The sequence below is a fragment of the Gallus gallus genome, chromosome 5, assembly GCF_016699485.2.
Source record: "Gallus gallus isolate bGalGal1 chromosome 5, bGalGal1.mat.broiler.GRCg7b, whole genome shotgun sequence".
NCBI lineage: Eukaryota > Metazoa > Chordata > Aves > Galliformes > Phasianidae > Gallus > Gallus gallus.
In genome coordinates, this window is record NC_052536.1 from 38,319,366 (window position 1) to 38,339,987 (window position 20,622).

At 40.3% G+C, this 20,622-nt stretch overlaps 1 long non-coding RNA gene across 22 annotated transcripts in view; it reads right to left on the minus strand.

The window, feature by feature from the left end:
• Positions 1–20,622, minus strand: part of LOC107053519 — a 182,685-nt gene that overhangs the window by 129,403 nt on the left and 32,660 nt on the right. For all 22 annotated transcript variants that reach the window (XR_005860464.2, XR_006939504.1, XR_006939507.1 and 19 more), the window contains exon 3: positions 2,222–2,371. This is a non-coding gene — a long non-coding RNA (uncharacterized LOC107053519). The remainder of the gene's footprint in view (positions 1–2,221; positions 2,372–20,622) is intronic.

Consider the following 20,622-nt stretch of genomic DNA (forward strand, 5'->3'; position numbering starts at 1 on the left):
ATAAATGCTGTTGGGAACCTAAAACATTTAGCTTGTTTGCAAATTTGCAATGTACTTGACCATCTTTCCAGCCAGTGATCAGTTCTGAAGCTTTTCACTTGTACATAGTCAGATTCTAAGTGTAGAAAAGATAGTTCTGTGTCCACACAGAAACAAAGGAAAGCCATTCACAGTAATTCAGGAAACTAGTAATACAAGCCACTCTTTTGGTCAGAAAGAGGTCTAAGGAACAGACATTTCCCCTGCTTAATTAACGGCACTACTGTTACACTAACATATAATGCATTCAGTCAGGGGTGCTCTGATTAGATTCAGCAATCCTGGTCTTGTACACTACTAAAACATTGAGGGATAACACTACAGAGCAATACTTTTCTCCTGATGAAATACCCAGGAATACTCCTCTAATTTGGCCACTATTTACTTACTTACACATGCCACCCTCAAAACTGCAGATTCTACTCATTGTGATCCTTTTTGAGAAGCAACAGGAGGCTTTCTGGACCATGTGCTGTGATCCAAAGACATGTGGATCATTAACACAAGTGAGCATCCAGCCACACCATTAATCACTGGCTGGCTCAACACCTGCATTCTGCAGACAGCCCTCACCAAAGAAAGTTTGCAGCTGGCCCAGCTCTGGCGGAGCTTCCTCATACCCACCAACTATCTCCACTCTCCATTTGTCAATTGTAAGTGATAATTTCTATTCAATCTGATACATATTATAAGAATATAAACAAATGCCTCTGGCTGTATCACAGCTGCAATCACTTCACTTTATAGCCATCATTTATTACAGGCAGACAGGTGGCCGTTCGGTGGAATGCCGAAGAGGCTATCATCTGGACAATCACCAGGAAACACATTCACATTTACATTTTCTCCAAGCAGACAGGGAAAAGAAGCTTGTGGTTTCTGGAAAAACTTCACTATGCTCCAAAATTTCTTCCTTTCCCAACCATGCAAATCACAGGAATACATCTGAATGCTGCCAACCTAACTCATCGGTGAGCACCAGATTTCAAACTTAAATTTATTTAGAATTTTTGAAAATAGAAGAAGCACAGTGAATCTTCCTTCACATAGTTGCTTCCTTTCATGTCTCACAACTTTGATGCAGGATACTTGCTTTTTCTAAATACTGACTGCTTGACTTCACTAGCAGGTGTTTCTAAACACATAAGTTCTGGGCTTTAAACTTAATGGTTAGCCCAATATATGAGGCTGTCTTATACACAGCATGGCCATATTAATGATAAAAGGACAAACTAAATCCATCCAAGAGGATTCAGTTTAGAAAGATGCAATAATCGGAATTGAGGAAGTAGACAGTTGCTTACAAGAGATAAAGGCCATGTTGATGCTACTTTTATGATGGTAGCTTGCAGGTGCTGTCACACTTTGAAGAACTGGAGTCCAAAGGCTAATTTGTAGGTTTTGGCTGTATCAGTCAGTTGGTAAGTAAGTGAGACGATACTACCCAGACAGTATTAAATGAATGGATAGGACTTGTTTTGCAGAGATTCCAGCTCTGAAGGCAGCCAGAAGAGGCTTTGTAGGAGGAGAGTTGCACGTGGAGGCCAGAGGTATGCTCAGATTGCACTGCCTGTTGTGTAAAGTAGCATAGCAGGGACACATGGACTGGAATGCTCCCAACCTATACTCCTCCAGTTGAAAGTACAGGGGAAGCTTTAGATAATAGAATTATGTACAAGGCTGCTACACTGACTTTTTAGTAAAGTACAGATCCACACTTCCTTAGTCTCAGCGTGAATTTGGATTTTGCTGGAAGTAAACAGGGCTGAGGGCAGTGACAACAGGGAATACCCAACAGTAATTAACCTAACAATTGAAAGCAACCTTATTGTAATTAACACAAACTTGACACTGAATAGAAATGAATGCTGGTAATTGATAAACAGTGAATGGAATTAGCAGGCTGCGGTCTCTACCGATATCTCTGCCTCTCTAGAGGTAGCAAATGTACTGGGTGGTTTCTAACAACTAAGAACACCATTATGTTGCTTGATTTCTTTTCCAAGGGTTTTATGACTGACGCTTTCCAGATTTAGTGCTTCCTTACTCTGGTAAGGACAAAACACAGTAAGAATTCATGCCTAATGACAATTATTTTTTTACACACTGAAAACTGGAAGTTTTTCCCATTCTTCCCCCAGATCAGTCACCTTTCACATAATTAAAATACTGTGGAACATACCTGCTTCCTGTGAAAAATTAGTATTTTTCATTCGAAAAGAAAAGAGCTGCCATGGTGCTTTGTAGAAGTGGCCTAAGTCATCATCAAGGCTTCTCAGCTGGGCCAGGCAAGATTCATCAAAGATGATTTAATTCACCAAAAGACTCAGGCCTATTGAGAAAAACAGGGAGAGAAAAATTCAAAAGCTCTAAGCATCTAACAATTCAAATCTACGTAGCAATTATTTTGAATCTCGTTTTGCATGGAAAATTAAACCCACTCCTCACAGTTACATACTCTTCTCCAACTATTTTTCCTCAGTTGAAACAGCCTGTTAGCTAGCTACCTAGTTTTGAAACACTTCTACTTCTGCAGCCACCTGTGATAGACCAGGTGGGATTGAACACAGTACTCTAAGGCTATCATTTTTGCACAGTCTACAGTGTATCAGTATTTGATTCTGTTCTTAAAAACTGGCTGGTAACGCTGTGCGGTTATGTAAAAACTTCTCATTGAAACATCAAAAAGAACAGTTAGTCTGTCTGCATTTCTGGCTGAAAAAATGAGACCTAAAGATAAACATTTTAAAGCACAAACTAAAAACACAAAGAAGCAGAACTCCAAGACCATTGGTTGTTGTTTTCTTTTGCATTTTTTCTTTGTTGGAAGAAAAATGTTTACAGTGATAAAAAAAACTGGAGGCACAATGCCCAGATCTATAAAACTTAGGGGATGTAAAACTGCAAAGCAAAATTGGGAAAAGGTTCAGCTCTTCCCATAACAAATAAGTTCCTCTCTATATAGTCTTAGAACTGAAGGTCAAAAGCAGCTGACATCATATTACAGGTTCATCTGCAAGTCCACAAACTCTGCCTCACTTCCAACCATCTTTTACGGGAAAAGAACTAATGAACATATACACAAAGACCTTCACCTAATTTTGACATACCTAAATGCAAAATGTTTCACTTTAAACAGGCTGCCTGGATTAGATAGAAGTTAATTACAACATTCTCTCATTTTTTACTGTTTAAAACTTAAGACTTAGTAGAGGAGGAGTAAGACCGGACTTTTTATTACTCTTAGATGGTGCTAAGAGGGCCTATAAATACATCTCTTCTTCCTGTGATCCCATTCATCTTGCTGCCTTCCCTACTCCTCTTTGCCAACAATCAGATCCCAGTAAACAACCTCAAGTGAAATTTGCAACTGTCAGATAAACATTAAAAATGCTTCTCTTGTCCTTTCCCATTGATAGTCCCATTAATATTGTAATAGAAGAAAAAGTTATGAAAATGAATGCATGCTGGTTTTGGAAGTGAATGATGCAGACAGCAGCTGTGAAATATATGCACTCGAATATGCATAGACAAAGAGATACAGTGTACCCAGAAGCGTGTATTTACTTACACACAGTGTTTTAACATACAGGACTCCTTCTTAACCTTATGCTACTGTACCCCGTGAAGTAACTCCACTGACTTTTGTCTGGTATAAATTCAACGCAGGTAATATCAGAATTAAATGACAGTGGCTTTTTTCTTTCTTTCTTTTATTTTTCAGAAAGAGAGAAGTATCAATTCGACACAGTTTGTCTCTTATTCCTCCCTCCCTTCTTAATAGTCAGAAGCTAAAATTACCATATGATTCTGCCTATTTAGTACCTCCAGGCAATATAGAAATCTCTAGCTATTTTTCTACTATTAATTTAAAAAATCTGTATCACAAACTTAAGTGGAGGAATATGGGGAAAAAAAAGCCATTAACAGTAAAATGAAACTCTTTTACTAAGTTCTTCCTTTAGAGGAAGCCTACTGAAGACTGTTCAGTAAAAATCTCAAAAAAGGAACAGTCCAGCCTGCCTCCGTTTCTGCAATAAAATGCTGTGTTTGGTGTCTTCCATCCATTTGAACCTTCACAGAAATCAACAGATTTGTAAAATGTAAGATTTCAAAATTAAGTCAGGTTTCAACATAATCACCAAACTATCTTAAAATATCATATAGTATTGTTGTCTTCTAAATATATATGTATGTAAATGTATATATATGTGTTTTCCTATCTGGCTTTAACATTTTCTGAGCTTTTACATTCTACCAGCTCAAGCTTTTCTCTACAGACAGAAGTTTTGCATTTTTTTTTAATAAAGTAACTCAAGGATACTTCATGGAGAAGTGGGATTTCAGAGCCCAGAGTTCTAGGAATACTCCCAGGTAGAGAGGCAGATATGCAGAGATAGAGCTGTGCAGAGAGACTCCAAAAAGTCTGAGAAGTCTTTCTTGCTCAGTCAAGACCATAATTTCCTGAAAATAAAACACACTGTCATACTGTTCTAATTCACAATGTACTGAGATTTCACGGAGTGATCTTATAATCCCAGGCTTTATTTTGCTGCTTCTAGTCATCTATTTCTAAAGTCTTTTAATGATAAGTTCCCAGAATTCCTTCTCTGAATCTTGTACTTTTCCTACACGCCTTCACTTCCACGTGCAAGTGAAAAGACACCAGACAAAGAACATGAAATGGATCTTTCAAACCTCATGGTTCTCTATTGCTCAGGTCAACTGTGATTTCCCAGAGAAACCACTCCCTAGTTGACTTATGCTTATATTAAGCAAAGGTAAAGCAAACAGAGTTGTTAATTTCATAGAGCCATTTAACATCTTAGAAGCAGACCATGAACATCCTAAAGTTGCCAACAATCATAGAGCATGGCGTTTTTTTTTTTTTTTAACTGTTAGAAAACAATGCTGCAAAACCAAAATTGGTTTCTGATGTTCTCATCAAAGTCATAAAAAGGTCAGTGAGACTTAACAGATTTCAGCTGCTCTAGTGCCTCTTAAACTGAAATTTGTTTCACTCATTCATTCATTCTGATACACTGATTATGGGAAAATTCCACTGTAGACTTCTGCTATTTTAATCACAGATTACCAAAAAGTAATCATCTTCTGAAATTCATATTAAAATTTCATCTGAGTGGCAGTCAAGTTAGGTAAGACACTAGTCGGATGAAATTAAAAACTCACATAAAATCATACCAAACTTCAGCTTAAGGTAGCTGAAAGCAAGGAATTGTACTGAAGTCAAGAAAACTGGATAGTTAAGAGATGCATACAAGACAAGCACGGCTTCATCAAGGGCAGGCCTTGCCTGACCAACAAAGTGACCTCCTATAATGGCCCATAAGAGACAAGGTAAGAGCCACTGTTAACATCTGTCTAGACTTCAGTGAGGCCTTTGACATTGTCCTGCCCAATATCCATCTCTCCAAATTAGAAAGATATGGATTTTTTTGTGTGTGTGTGTGCCTGTGGACTGTTTGATAGATGAGGAACAGGTTGTGAGATCGTACCCAGAGAGTGGTGGTCAATGGTTCTATGTCTAGATGTAGATCAGTGACAAGTGGTATCCCTCAGGGGTCAGTACTGGGACAAACACTCTTTAATATCTTCACCAATGACATTGTCAGTGGGATCAAGTGCACCCTCAGCAAGTTTGCAGACGACACCAAACTGCATGGTGAGGTCAACACACCCACGGGATGGGATGTCATCCAGAGAGACCTAGTCAGGCTTGAGCAGTGGGCCCAGGTCAAACTCATGAGGTTCAGCAAATCCAAGTGAACAGTCTTGTACATGGGTCGTGGCAACCCTCACTATCAATACAAACCAGAGGACAAAAGGATGGAACACAGCCCTGCTGAAGAAGACTTGGGGGGTACTGGTGGATAAAAAGCTGGACATGAGCCAGCAATGTGCCCTCACAGCCCAGAAAGCCAACGGTATCCTGGGCTGCATCAAAAGAAGCGTGATCAGCAGGATGAGGGTACTTGAAGGGAGCATATAAACAAGAGGAGGAATGGTTGTTTACGAGATCAGATAGTGATAGGACAAGGGGGAATGGTTTTAAACTGATACGGGAGGTTTAGGTTAGAAATTAGGAAGAAGTTGCACACAGAGGGTGGTGACACACTGGAACATGTTGCCCAAGGAGGTTGTGGATACTCCATCCCTAGAGGCATTCAAGGCTGGGCTGGATATGCCTCTGGGCAGCCTGGTCTAGTGGTTGGTGACCCTGCACATAGCAGGGGGGTTGAAACTTGATGATCATTTTGGTCTTTTTCAACCCAGGCCATTCTATGAATCTCCCTGCTACTCCCTCTACTCTGTGCTGGTGAGACCCCTCCTGGAGTACAGCAGATATGGAGTCATCAGTACAGGAGAGACACGGACCTGCTGGAGTGCATTCAGAGGAGGGCCACAAAAATAATCCAAAGGATGGAACATCTCCCCTGTGAGGACAGGCTGACAGAGCTAAGGCTCTTTAGTCTGGAGAAGAGAGGGGGTGAGCTCAGAGAGAGGCCTTTCAGTATCTACAGTGGGGCTATAAGAAATAAGGGGACAGAGTCTTCAGCAGGGTCTGTTGTGACAGAACAAGTGAAAATGGTTTCAAATTAAAATAGGGGGAAGATATAGACTGGATATAAAAAACTGTAATTTATAGCCAAATGATCTTAGGGCTGATAATACACTCCACTTCAATCTAGACAATGATCTTACAAACTTACTAGCTACCTTTGACAAGTTAGCTATGGGTACTGCATTTCATCAGCAACATTTACTGCAATGGTATATACCAATACAACAAGTTGCCTCACAATCATGTTATTTTCCAACAGTTTGTTCACAAAACTTTGTTGTTGGAATTTTTTTGATTTAGATTCAAAATAGTTTATATAAACTCTCTCACATTTGTTAATACCAGGCTTGAACACATGTTTTTCTTCCTGTATGGTTATCTCGCTTTATTTTGTATACAGGAACGTTACCATTATCACTAAAATCATCTTTTCTGGTAAGAAGAAAAACTGCTTACTCTGAGGTCTTGCACATCTACCTGACAACTCACTATCAAGCAGCTTCAGCTACAAAATATTCTTCTACTCAAATATTCATTCAAGCAGGACAGTTGAACTGCCATGGAGCAGAGGATAAAACAGCTTTCCATTGACTTGCCCTTATGCCGTCATTTGCATGAGGGCAGTGGAGTTATAAAGAGTTCCCTTCCTCAGATGGCATTTTATGCTTATATAGTACTGGTACAAGTAAGTAAAAAGAGACAAATAAGGAGCAGTTGCTGATAGGCATGCCCAGGAGTGATTACCATGAGACCCTGTCATGGAGGAACCTCAATGAGCAAAGGATTGACTATGCTTTGTTGAGATGGAAATGCAGCCCACAGCACCAACACAAGGTTCAGCCTGAATCTAACACTGTTTGCAGTTCGGTTTATTTGAGCCTCAGGGAAACAAGTATGATAGAGCAGAGACAGAGCATAGGGCAGAGCTGGAATCCTTCTTTCACTTATCAAAGCATCATCAGAAAGCAAACATCAAGGAAAATAAGCACTATGATGATCCATGTATTAACTTCCTGCCCTCCAAGGTCAGCATTTCTTAAACCATCCAGGACATTAGATTCTCTGCACAGTCTCCAGCCATTTAGAAATGGATGGCAAAGGAAGCTAAAGCTCTAATGGGATGAAGTGTCAAAGAGCTTTTTATTTAAAGAAGTAGAGAAAAGAAAAGAAAATGGATATTTTACCTTTTATCTCAGAGTTAGTTAATATTCACACTTAACTGCTGAACTGGCTAAATTCTTTTCTTTTCTTAAGGACCTTTATAAATTTCATCATTAATAAAATCAGACATTCAATTAGCAGGGAATTTCTGATTGCTAACTGAGATTTCCCCCCCAATAGTTTCTCTTTTTTCTTCTCCTCCTACTCTCTTCTTATTTTCTGTTCCTACCCGTGTCCCCCCTCCTCTGAAAAACCAGGGGAAAGTGAAAACTGACTCCATTAACCTCTGTCATTACCTAAATCCATCTCTTAATTAATATGAGTTAATATGATTAATCAAAATAATGAGACAAACCTATTAAATTAGGGTGTTTAAATTACAAATGGAAGTGGTAAAGGCAAAGGGGCTGATAACAAATAGCTGCAGTCAGGGATGGGGTTAGTTCTTGAAATGATATGTGACAGTCAACAGTGAGAATCAAGAATGAGAGGAAATCATCAAGATCCATGTGAGGAAAAAAAAACATCTATGTGTACAAGGAATGATGTTGCTCAAATGCTTGGTAACACACCTGATCCTCAGAAGTACTAAGATCACATTTTAAGCCCTACATGGTGGGATATAACATAGCTAACAACGCGCTCATCAAGTATTTCAACTTGCAGTTTAGTTTCCATAGGGTTGGACGATACAGATTTAATCTGCTTAAAGGCCCCCACTAGCAGTCTGCTGGGAACTCAGCCATTTGCTAGTGCTATCAACACCACCCCACAGAGACAAGACAGAGAGGATTACACAGTTTCTATATTGGAAGCACACAGCCTGAGCAAAATCTGCAGTTGCAATACTCCATCTCTGATACCGACATTGTGATCTCAGGCCAACTCCATGAACTCTTCTGCCTTGCTTGGTTGATTTAGACACATCACTCCTAAATACAGTTTCATCTTTCCTCTAAACTGGAAACCTGAGATCTCATAAGCTGTGGCACTGTGTTCCTGTAGGTGCTGAAGGCAAATTATACTAACAACAACCTTTTATAAGGAGCTCATCAAAGGATTTTCATTGTTCAATTACCTGCTTGAACTACAGTCCCAAAATCTGTTTAACTCCCTTGTTATAGACCACCAATTAAAGTACAAATAATGTTTCGTAGGTCACTGCAATAACAGAAGTGATTACCATTCTGAGAGGTGATATGAAGTGTGAAGTCTTCCCTTTGGAGAAAACCATTAACAGTTTATATTTCAGTCAAAATCATCAGCAAAGGAAATAAATGTAGCACAGGTCTGATGGAGGTAGAAAATTACTGTCAAAATAGTTAGACATCACACAGAAGGTGATGGTATTAACATGTTTTTCAGGAACAAGGAGCCCTTGAAACTAACAGGAAGTGGGGAGGAAGCAACCACATTGAACAGTTTAAGACCAACTCCATCCTTAGTATCTATAGTGCCATCCAAAATCCCGGAAGAAAACTCTCTAACTCCAATGTGCTGTTAGAAAGCAGAGTTCCTTTATTCCTCACGATGCACACCAAGCGACTTGATAAGCAAGTGCACCCTCTCAGAGTTCAGGTTCTACATTTATACAGTTAAGACATACATATGCAGTACTTTGGTATACATATTCACTCTTTTTCAAGGTCTCATAGATAAGTGCAAATGTCTCTTTGGGCATGCCCAGTGGTATCTAGGGTGGTTGAGTGCCCACCTACTTCTTCCCCTTTTTTAACATCAGCTTAATCACTGAAACCTTTGACTCACGTTCATTCACTTTTCCCCAGTTTGGAAGGTTTCCATTGCTTATTAGGCCACACTGAGCCACTTTTTAAAAACAATGTATGTGGAACCCGAGGAAAATGTCCTCGCGCATTTTGAGGCAAAAGATGAAAGTACTCTATTCTGACTCCAGTACTTCTCATAAGGCAAAATCTTTGAGGCAGAAGATAGAAGTATTCTATTATGCCCCCAGTGCAAAATTGAGGAAAAACAGGACTGTTCACCCATTAAAGCTGAAATAGAAAGTTTTAGAGCTATCACTTATGGATTTCTTTTGCTAAACTAATATATTGGTTCTTAAACTAATGTATTAATCCCTATTGCTAAGCAAACCAACCTATATCAATAGTATAACACCTGTAGCCTCTTTATAAAGCTGAGAACACACTAGGGGCTATGAGTATTAATAAAACACATAACTGATGAAAATTCCATGCAATATATGATTCATAGACCATTTCAACTGCCTTTAAAAAGCAGCAACTGGGCAGGAAGTACCCCAAATAGGAAAATAAACTTCTCTCCTCAGGGCAGTGCACTGATGTGCTAGCACAAGGACTGTGGGATAGGGGGGAAAAAAAAAAAAAAAAAGAAAGATCCAGCAGGAACTCAGGAGGGGAAAAAGCTCAGTGATGACATTTTAAAGCTGGTTAGCCAAAGGAGTTGAGTGCAACAGGAGAAGGAGATGCAGGAAGCTTGTATTCAGAGACCCAAAACACCCATTCTCACCTGGCTTTACACTGAGTTTTAAGGGGGGATGGTGGGGTCACGGCTGGCAGCGTTATTTTGTGAGCACTAGCGCCTGACCTTTAGCATCTCAGGAATCCAAGGAAAAGAATGCTTTGGGCATTATACTTTATTTACTGTTCTCAGCTTGCTAGCTCCATCACTGAAACAAGCAAAAGTACAGTCCTTCAGGAAGAAACAATTTCTCAAGTCAGCAATACCCACTTAATGAGGTTATGAGCACATAAAATGATGGGAAGGAAAAAAAACAGGGAAGAGATATAGAGAATGAGTAACTACAGTTAAGGCATTACTGCCATTTCCTTTTAGAACTTCAACATCCTGCATTATTGGCTGCATTAGCAAACAGGAGTGTTGAGAGTGATCACAAACATTTAAAGAAATTTCATAAAGAAGATCAGAAATAGTATTTCAGGCACGCTATGTGGAAAGGCACAAGTATTTGGAAGTTGAGGAGGGGCTGAAAAAGAACAGGACAATGAAGTTACCTGCAGAGAACAGAGTCCTAAAGACATAAAACCGCAAAGATAATAAGAGATGATCCATGTTCAGAGGAATGATCAGAAGTAACAGAGAGTTCAGTACCACTGACATCACCAGACAGAAGGAATTTTTCAGTTGTTGTAGTGAACAAATAAGCAATGTTTTGAAACACCAACCTGCAGAGAATTGATCTGAATGCTCGTGTGTCAGCAGATAATTACCACCTTCTCCACACCCTTGAAAGGCAGCAAAAATATAGCAAGAAGGTGCTTCTCCATTTCAATAGCCAATGCCTAGCTTAATAGACACAGCCAAAAACTACAGAGACACTAACTCCTAACAGAAAAAAAAAAAATGCTATTCATTGTCATAATTTGCTTTTCTGAAAAAAGTATCCTAGGGCCGTTCTTGGGTCAGCTCTATTTCTCACACTTTTAAGTAAATTTCTTCAATTAAACACAAGGAGGTTACAATATAGTTCTCTAATGAAGGCAATCTTCTAGACAGAAGGATTTAAGTATCATAGTTGGCATCTGATGGCCAGACCATGGGTCAAAGTTGATGCCTCATTGTGGGTGATGGATATAGCATGAGAATAGAAGTTTTTAAAACCAAGCATGACACAGATTTTAATATGTCCAAGAATAAAATGCACTAGTGTGTTATTGCCTCTTTTTTTGTGGACGCAGGAGTCAATTTCTTAAAGTATAGTTAGGCATTTATTTCCATCTCTGCATACACCTGCCAGCAAAGGTTTGAATCTCATAGCCCTTGTTCTAATTAGAATACTGTCTGTCCTCCCTTCTCACCCAAATGAAGAAGTTGGGACAAGAAACTTGACCTAAGGTACTTGACTCAAGCTGAGTAATAGCCATGTTCCTTCCAGTCCCCTGTCCTCTTCTACAGTGCCAGTGCCCGCTGCTTGTACAAGAACCTCCTTGAAGGGCAGCCACCAGACAGCCTCATCTGAGCCACCACTGTCAAGTCCACTCTGATGGAGAAGGGCTCTTGTTCTTAACATTTTATCAATTGACAATTCACACAAGTGTCCTGATTTCCACTAAACTGTGGGCTTGAGGTCTCACCTTGGATTAGATTTTTTGCATAGTACTAAAATAGAAATAAGCTGCTTATAAAAACTGATTCTGGACTGTTAAGCAGTGCCAACACAATAAAGGCAGAATTGTTCTGATTTCAGAGATAAAGGTTTCATACACTCCATAGCCAACCCTCATTCAGGGCCATTCAGTCTAAGGCTGTTGCTAACTACAGACTTCATTTTTCACAATTTATCGGACAATTTATCGCAAGCAAAAGACACACTCTGCTTTACGAAGACCTTTGCTAAGGTCTTCAGAAGTCTTCACTAAGCAGAAATATCTAGAGAAAATACAGCTTCACTTTACAATGTTGATTTCAAAGCGCTCTAAGACCATAAGCACAGCTGTGAATCTTCATTTTTCACAGGAGAGCAATAGAGAAGAGAGGGAATAGACAATTCTTGCTGCTCACCAAAAGAAATAGACAACATTGAAAAGGTAGAATACAGATGCTGTCAACAATTTCCACTCCTTTTTCTTTCCATAGAATAATTTCAATGTCAGATTTTCAGACTTTAAAAAAAAATCATCTGCTCCTTTGTGCTCAATTTGGAGAACAGAGAGAAGAGACTTTAAATTTCAGCTTAAGCTTTAGAGTTATATTTCCCTTTCAGGGGAAATGAAGAGGGAGGTGATCTCTCTGGGAACTGATGACACGACATGTGGAAACAGCATAAAGATGTGCCACGGGAGGTTCAAAACATATATAAGGAAAAATTTCTTTATCATGAAAGTGGTCAAACACTGCAACAGGCTTCCAGAGAGGTGGCTGATGCCTCACACTTAGTGTTCAAGAGGCATTTGGACAACTTTTGGTTGACCCTGAACTGTTCTGGTAGTTGGACATAAAGATCTGTGAAGGTGCTTTCCAACTGAATTATTCTACTCTGTATGATCTAAAATTGGAGTCAGGAAATAAGATTACTCTTTCCGGTATGCTCAAAAATTTTCCAAAAATTCTGCATAGCTGCTTTGCAAAAACTGCAACGTATCACTGACTGACCACTTCTTTGGCAGTTGAAAAGAGCAACCTAGAGAAAGAGAAGCTGCATATAGCTGCCAGTCCAACCATCTTGTCTACATTCTGGAATTCCAGCTATATTGCCTCTGTTTCCTCAATCAGAAATAGAAGAGCATACAGTGGGTACATATATTCACAACAAACTATTATGTGGATGGTGAAAAAGTCACAGAAAGGTCTACGTCTCCTGTAGGCATCCTGCCTTTGCAAGACCCACCAGGAGTATAAAGCAGGTGCTCAGGAACCTCAACAAAATCTTGCAATACCCCCAGGGGTGTTTCTCAAGGAAAAGGAAATATTTTTTAAGTCACACTTGCTCCCTTGGAGTTATTATTTCTTGGAGTGCAAGAGGACTCTGCTGCATCCATTTCTTTAGACTCTTGAGGTATACATCACAGCAGAAGTTTCTAATTACCTAATGATCTGATTAAGCCCTGGCTTTTTTCTTTTCTTTTTTCTTTTTTTTTTTTAAACCAACACAGCTTTCAAGGGGACCAGTCAATGCCAGCTGTAATTCTGATCCAGATGTGCTTGCCAATAGACTAGGTCAAACTCACTCCAAAGGCCAGACAGCTATTTGAGAATGCTTTCTAAGCAGTACTGGAGCTGGATGAAAATTGGTGATGTAGAAATGGTCTTGTATTTAGATCAAGCAATACCAAGTGTCTGGAAAGAATGAACCCTTCCAGTTACAAACAAGCACCACAATAATTCTAGGAAGCAGAAGTTGGTGAGTTAGTAATCTAGTCAGATATCTCTTGATAGCACTGATTAGCAGCCCTGATTCAAATGAGCAGAGATGGGAAGTGACCATGTATCTGAAACAAACGGCTTTAGGAGTTGCTCCAAAACAACAGCACTGGAAACAGGAAAAGCAGAGCAAACATAATGGCAATACTTACTTCTATACAGTCCAAAGCTCAAAGTTCATGTCTATACATGAAAGCAGCACACATCAATAAAGATCCTCCCTCCACACAGAAAGGAAACAGCCAAAAGAAGGGTGTGTGGCCTTCTGTAGGCACACATTAGCATTCAAGAGAAAGTAATGCAAACCTTCCAATTCTCTCCATGACCCTAAATAAACTTCCTGCATTTGCCACACACTGCAGCTCAAGTATGGAAGACACCTGCAAGAACTCAAAACAGAAGCACATCTTAAGCAGCTGTCACAAGCCTGCCCACGCTTGCCAACTAGCTAATTATCTCCCTAACATCTCCTTCTTCGCCTTCTTGTCAGCACCTTATCCATATAATCGCTCATGGCTTTTTTTCCCCACTCCTCCTTGGCATAACCAGCTTTGTTGGGAAATACTCCTTTTGTTGAAATGGAAACATTTTGCAGGACCACGCTGTATGGGCAAAACCTTTTTGCTAGGAAAGGCTCCCCAGTTTTCAGCAGGCAATACAGAAGCCTGCATGTAGAAGGAGACCTACATGGACATTAGAGATTTGGGTTAAAGTTTCTGGCCTATCTTTCTAGACTGAAGACTTGGCTTACCCCCAGCAGTGCTAAATGTCTTGGTGTAATTTCTTCTGGGAACAGTCCCTCCTGTTGGAACTCTTTCACAATGTGCATTAATAAGTGCACTTCTGGCAAAGATTCAGTCCTATATCTGCTACAGCACTAGTCTGTGGAAGATCCCAGATAAATTCTGTCCCTCTAAATATTTGCAGTATCCCACAGAAGAATCCTGACTACTTGGATACTGGCTATCCTACAAGCCAGAGATACTTCTTTTCCTCTGACAAGGCTTCCCAGAGTCCTTTTTAATCACACGTGGAACAAAAAAAAAAAAAAAAAAAGATATGAATCACAAGATAATTCAGTGCATTTCAGAAAAAGAACACATCCAAGAACAAGTATTCATTCAGAGACACCCTAGTAGACTTTGTTTCTGCCACAGACATATTATTTTCATAGCCAAATTTAAAGTTGTTCTATAAGCTCAGTTCAGACCAGTACCTGACTAGAATTCTTTATGAGGACATTCTTCCTGCATGCTCTAGGTTCGTTAGCAAACAGCAAGAAAGAGCTGCCATTTCTTGCAGCCAAATTAAGATGAAAAAGGAGGGCCAATGGAAGTAGAATGATTTGGTAAAGGCTTAAAGCATTAATGCTATTAAATCAGTGGTGGGGCCATTACAGTAGAATGAACGCAAGGGTAAAGGGCACAAAGAGGTTGCAAGGGTCACTGACCCCAGTGATAACCACTGTGGGAATACAGGGTTACTTCCAGGAAAGTAGCACAAGTATATACAATAGGATCAACTGTGGCCTCAGCTCAGTGAATTCAAATTCACTGGAAGAACAAAAACAGAGTAAGGGACATAAACATGTCTGTAATGAAGTTGTTGAACTTCATCCCACTGGCCTCAGCCTATTGATCCAGTCTGTCCAGATCCCTCTGTAGGGCCTTCCTACCCCCATGCAGAGCAACACTTCCACCCAGCTTGGTGTCATCTGCAGACTTACTGAGGGTGCACTCAATCCCCTTGTCTAGGTCATCAATAAAGATATTAAACAGAACATGCCCCTGTACTTACCCCTGGGGAATACCACCCTTGACCAGCTGAATTTAACTCTATTCACCACCGCTCTCCGGTCATGCCTTCCAGCCTGTTCTTTATGCAGCAAAGAACATACCTGCCAGCTTCTCTAGGAGAATACTGTGGGTGACAGTGTCAAAGGCTTTGCTGATGTCTAGGTAGACTATGTCAACAGCCTTTCCTTCTTCCACCAGGCAAGTAACTCAGTCATAAAAGATTAAGTTGGTAAAGCAGGATCTGCCTTTCATGAACCCATGCTGGCTGGGCCTTATTCCCAAACTGTCCCACACATGCCATATGATGTCACTCAAGTTGATCTGCTCCATAACCTTTCCTGGCACAGAGATCAGGCTGACAGGCCTGTATTTCCCCCAGATCCTCTTTATGACCCTTCTTGCAGATAGGAATCGCATTCTTAAGAACTCTTGGTGTAAGCCACAGGGCCAAGAAATGAGTTTGAAACACAATAGGTTGGATAGAGTTGGCAAGCTGACTGAAGAAGGCAGGTTGGAAATAAAGCCTTAGCTGTTAACAGAAGTCTTCTTCTCACGGCTAGAAGCCACAAGTTATATGCAACACAAGGCATCACTTAGCCACCCACCTTGTTCTTTTTGAATATCGACAGAGAGATACACCGCTGGGCTGTGTACAAGCTTAATATGACTCAAGGACAAAGTCAATAGGAATCTTTTCAGCATGTTATTCACTCCATAGAGTTACATTCAAGGGCAACAAGACCTTGTTCCTTCCACAGAATTACACTTTGAGCACAACAGAAATGAGTTAAAATGAATCTTTCATTAAGTCGCTGGATGGACACAACATCCTTGCTAGTCTTTCCAATAATTAATCATTCTTACTACTGAAGAAAAGATGCCTTATTTTAATACAAACTGCACCTGAAAGTTTTAATATAAACTGCTCTACCATCTAGATGTTGGTTCCTATTATTTTGAAAAGTATACGTGGTATTTTTTCTTCATGCAGGTATGTCTACACTAAGAAAGTCACCTCTCAATGTTCTTGAGAAACTGAAAATACTGAGTTCTACTTGCTCATTCCAAGTTATCATCCCAAGCCATCTTGGTGCTTCTGCTCTGTTCTCATCAGTTTTGCTACCTCCTTTTATGCTGTATGCTATTAGAAGTATGTCAATGCCATTTATGAAGGTTAAAAGTCACTCCATTTCCTGTCCTTGCGGTCAACTCTAAGGAATGCAATAGCCTTTTTTTTTAGTGCACTGCTACAAAATGGAAGACTACAAGATTCAATATTTTCACCCAACAGTACTACTTTGTATATGACTCCTAGAATTAGATACTCCTCGTGATACTAATCACTTCACATAAAGTTTTCCTAATTATTTATCACCCTGTCAGCATTGTAACATTGCAAAATGTAAAACTCAGATGTGGTTTAGTTACTTCCCAGTCGTGGATAGACCTGTTGAGTAACACTGAACTTGTTATCAGTTCTTGCTGAATCCCCTGGGTACTCTCATTCAGTGATACTTCCCCACAATGATCCCTTTGAGCTCTCTTAGCTAACTAGTTCTTAATCCACTTAACAGACACTGCAGTGACATTATGTAATGCTAATTTTTTAGCCAGACTATCATTCTGTACTAAGTCTAAATGTAATGTATTTTCATAAAGCATTTGACAATAGCCTTTAACAATCCATTTGTTTGAGATTACATTCTTAAGATCAAGTTTGTTTGACAAGACCTAGCTTTCACACAGTAAGGTTGACTGATGTTAATTATATTCCTTTTTTTTTTTTTTTTTTTTTTTAAGCAACTGACTTTCCTACCAAATTTTTCATTGCCTTCATTACTTTTTCCTTCTGGCATATGAAAGCAGGATGCAGCCATGGCATAGTTGAGAACAGAAGGGGAGAAGCGTAGGAGAGATGTGCAGTGATGTAGCCACTCTCAAAGACACCACCAAACAGTACTAATAGGAAATAACTCTGACTCCCATCCTATATTCAAAGTGAATCTTCTCTACGTGATCTCACAGTCCTTGTAATAGTGAAAAAATTCTCCAAATGAAAAAAAAAGCTAGTGTCAGTAATTTGGAGATGTACTAAAGCCTTTGACTTGCTCACTTTAAAAGCATTATCTCATTTTGAAGGTTGTTTAACACTCCCTTGTGGTAACTAATGGACTAGAAGGACTTCTGAGTCCTCATGTGATACACAAGTACGCTGTCCTTTTCAGATATAGGGTAAAAAGTATTTTGTACGTGTCAGGTTCTGCAAAGGTTGAACTGCACAGAACTGAGAGATTTTGCCTAGCATTTACAGCTTTGGAAATCTCTTTCCACTCTGGGTGGATCTACAAATGGAGAATACTGCTCATAAGAGATTTAATCAGTTTACATTAAGAAAAAATAAAATCACAGTGCCAGAGAACCATTAAGGAATTTCAGCTTTGAAGCTCTGTAAAAATTAAAGTTTTATGTCTGCAAACAGGACCTGATGACCTAGTGTGACCTTGCAACATCACGTAGCCCAATTCCAACCCTGCATGGCAGACCCACTATCTCGCTCTGCTCATCTCCTCCATGGAGGTACTCAAAGATAAGCACAAGGCTGCAGAAAGTTTCCAGCGGCCTGGGTTCAAAGGCTGGGACGTGAAGCTTCTGAGAGCGAGGGCTGCAATGAGCAGGCATGGAACCAGTCTCTGAGGAGACGACAAGCCCCCATCTCCTGGCGTTCACTCCCACCACCTCCGAGCCCTCCCACCAGGCCGACGGCGGTTCCCTCCGCTCTCCCCGGAGGAGCTGCAGGACGACCCGAACGTGAGGCTTTGGTGCCCCTCAGCGGCCGCGGCCCCGAACAGCAGGACCCGGCCTCCCTTAGCCGAGGAGAAACGCCTCTTGGCCCCACGCCTCGTAGATTAAAGCAGCCCGATGCTGTGGACGCTCTCCGAGTTGCTTCGGAGAAATTGTGACCTCGCGTTTCTCGCGAGGTGCAGAAGTAGAGGAGTGAAAATTTGCTCGGTTTCGAAACACAGGTGAAAGGAAACGTGATCTATATTGCCGTTCAGGAGAAAATATTTTGACAGCTCTGCCTTCTCAATAAGGGTGAAGGAAGCTTCCAGAGCCCACTTGGCTGGCCTGAAGAGTCCTCGTCCACCAGAACAGCGGGGGAGGGCAGGAAGCGGGTTTCTGTGAATGAGGGGCACTTATCCATCGGCCACAGCCACCGGGCTGACTGCCTACAAACCCTTCTTTAAAAAGACGTTGGGAAAAAAAACTTAAGGGAAAACAGCATAGACTTACAAACTTGGCTGACCGAGAACAGCTGACTGGAAACTGCTCCAGGCATTAACTGACACAATTCAAAGAGCGCCGGGAGAAAAGACGCTGGCAATTGATACTCTTGAGGGCATCCAGCCTGGAAAGAGCAAGGCACTGCCTGGGCAAAAGCTGAGAGCAGAAGTAAGAGGGAGCTCACAGTACAATGCAGGCACCCGGTATTGGGAGGTACAGACATCTGAATGTTAACCATCCATCCCCTGGCATCGCTCTGTGCATATTCGTTGTCAGGACCAGGTACCAGCTGGAGACTGGCAACAGCATTGCAATACATATTGATGAAGATAGAGAAAATGAAGCTAAAAATCAGCTGGCTGTATTATGAGAGCACAAGGAGATGACCTGGCAAGAGTAAGGGATGGTGGCACAAAGCAGAGGAGAATGCAGGCTGCATGTTAAGAAAACCTAGGCAGGCCATTTCCCTTGGCATGAAGTCATTTAATCTCCCATTCGTGAAGAGAAGATGTAAGAGATAACTGCGTTTCAAGCTGGGTTTTTGCAGCATTTTTAACATCTATCACCTGAATCTTGTATCCTAATTCTAATCTAATTTTGGGCCAAAAGAATGTGAAGTGGACTTCCCAAATCTTATCCTCATGCTCCACAGGAAAAAACAACAAAAGTAGGATTAACTTGCAAAAACATACTCCTCTCTAGGCAAAGAGAAGTTGCTTCCAGCAACAGTGAGATGAGCATTACATTTTGTACTGTTTTCAGAGCAATATGCGCACAAGCATTCAGACTACTCAGAGCACAGAAGTACTCAGTTCTGGATCTTCAATAACCCTTTCAATAAGCAGCACGGAACCAACTCATCTCACAGAGTGACCACATACACGTCCCCTTGGAGGAGTAAGCAGCTATGATAGTTTTGCTTCAGTTGTTGAAAACACTGGGGGTACCTTCTCCTTTCATCAGCCAACAGCCACTGATCCTGGCACAGAACACATGGAATAGGATGTATCGAGTGCAAGCCATCAGTATCAGCAGTTTAAACTTGTGTGACTATAAAGTAGAGCAGCTGGAGTGCAGAACCACATTCACTATTTATTTTCTAAAAAATAATCTGTTTAAAATTCAACTTGAATAGGGCAAGAAGTACAGGTGTCCTCTGTTGGCACTTTACATTAAACCACTGAACTCATATAACTGACTGTCCAAATAGCTACATTCACGACTTGTTAAAATGACAACTTGTTTTGATAGTAAGAGCCTTTTCTCCTTAGTACAGGGAGATGTTTTGGATATTCAATTAGTTCAGTTCAAAGATGCGTTCATCTTTGAAAGCTGATAAAATATCAGGGAGTTGAAAAATCAGAAAAGCTGAACTTTCACAAAACATATATAAAAATAAATTATGAGTCGGTACATCAAGTTCATTTGAAATACTGAAAGATGTGAACAAACAGAAGCAATCTGTTCAACTCTTAAGTATGGATGGATGGGTTTTGTTAGACTCAGATTTAAGGAAAAAAACACATTTTCTTCAGCTTTAAGTGAAACTGCCCTCAACAGCTTGGATATTTCTAATTTCTAAGCTTTTTGTACATTGTAATTGAATTCTAATTTCAGTCCAATTAGATCTAGACACAAATTTATCTTCTGATAAAAATGAATGCATGCTTTTTTAGTACAACAAAAACTAAAAAAATAAGGAATATAAATGTGTGCAGATGAAGGTGTCATTGCTTGACTCAAACTGATACACATATAGTGTATCTCCCTGGTCTGGAATAGTATCTCACTCAACACAGCAGCCTATATTTATTTGCAAAAAAAAACCAAAAAAACAAAAGGACACTGTTCACCAAAATAAAATTAATATTTCCGTAG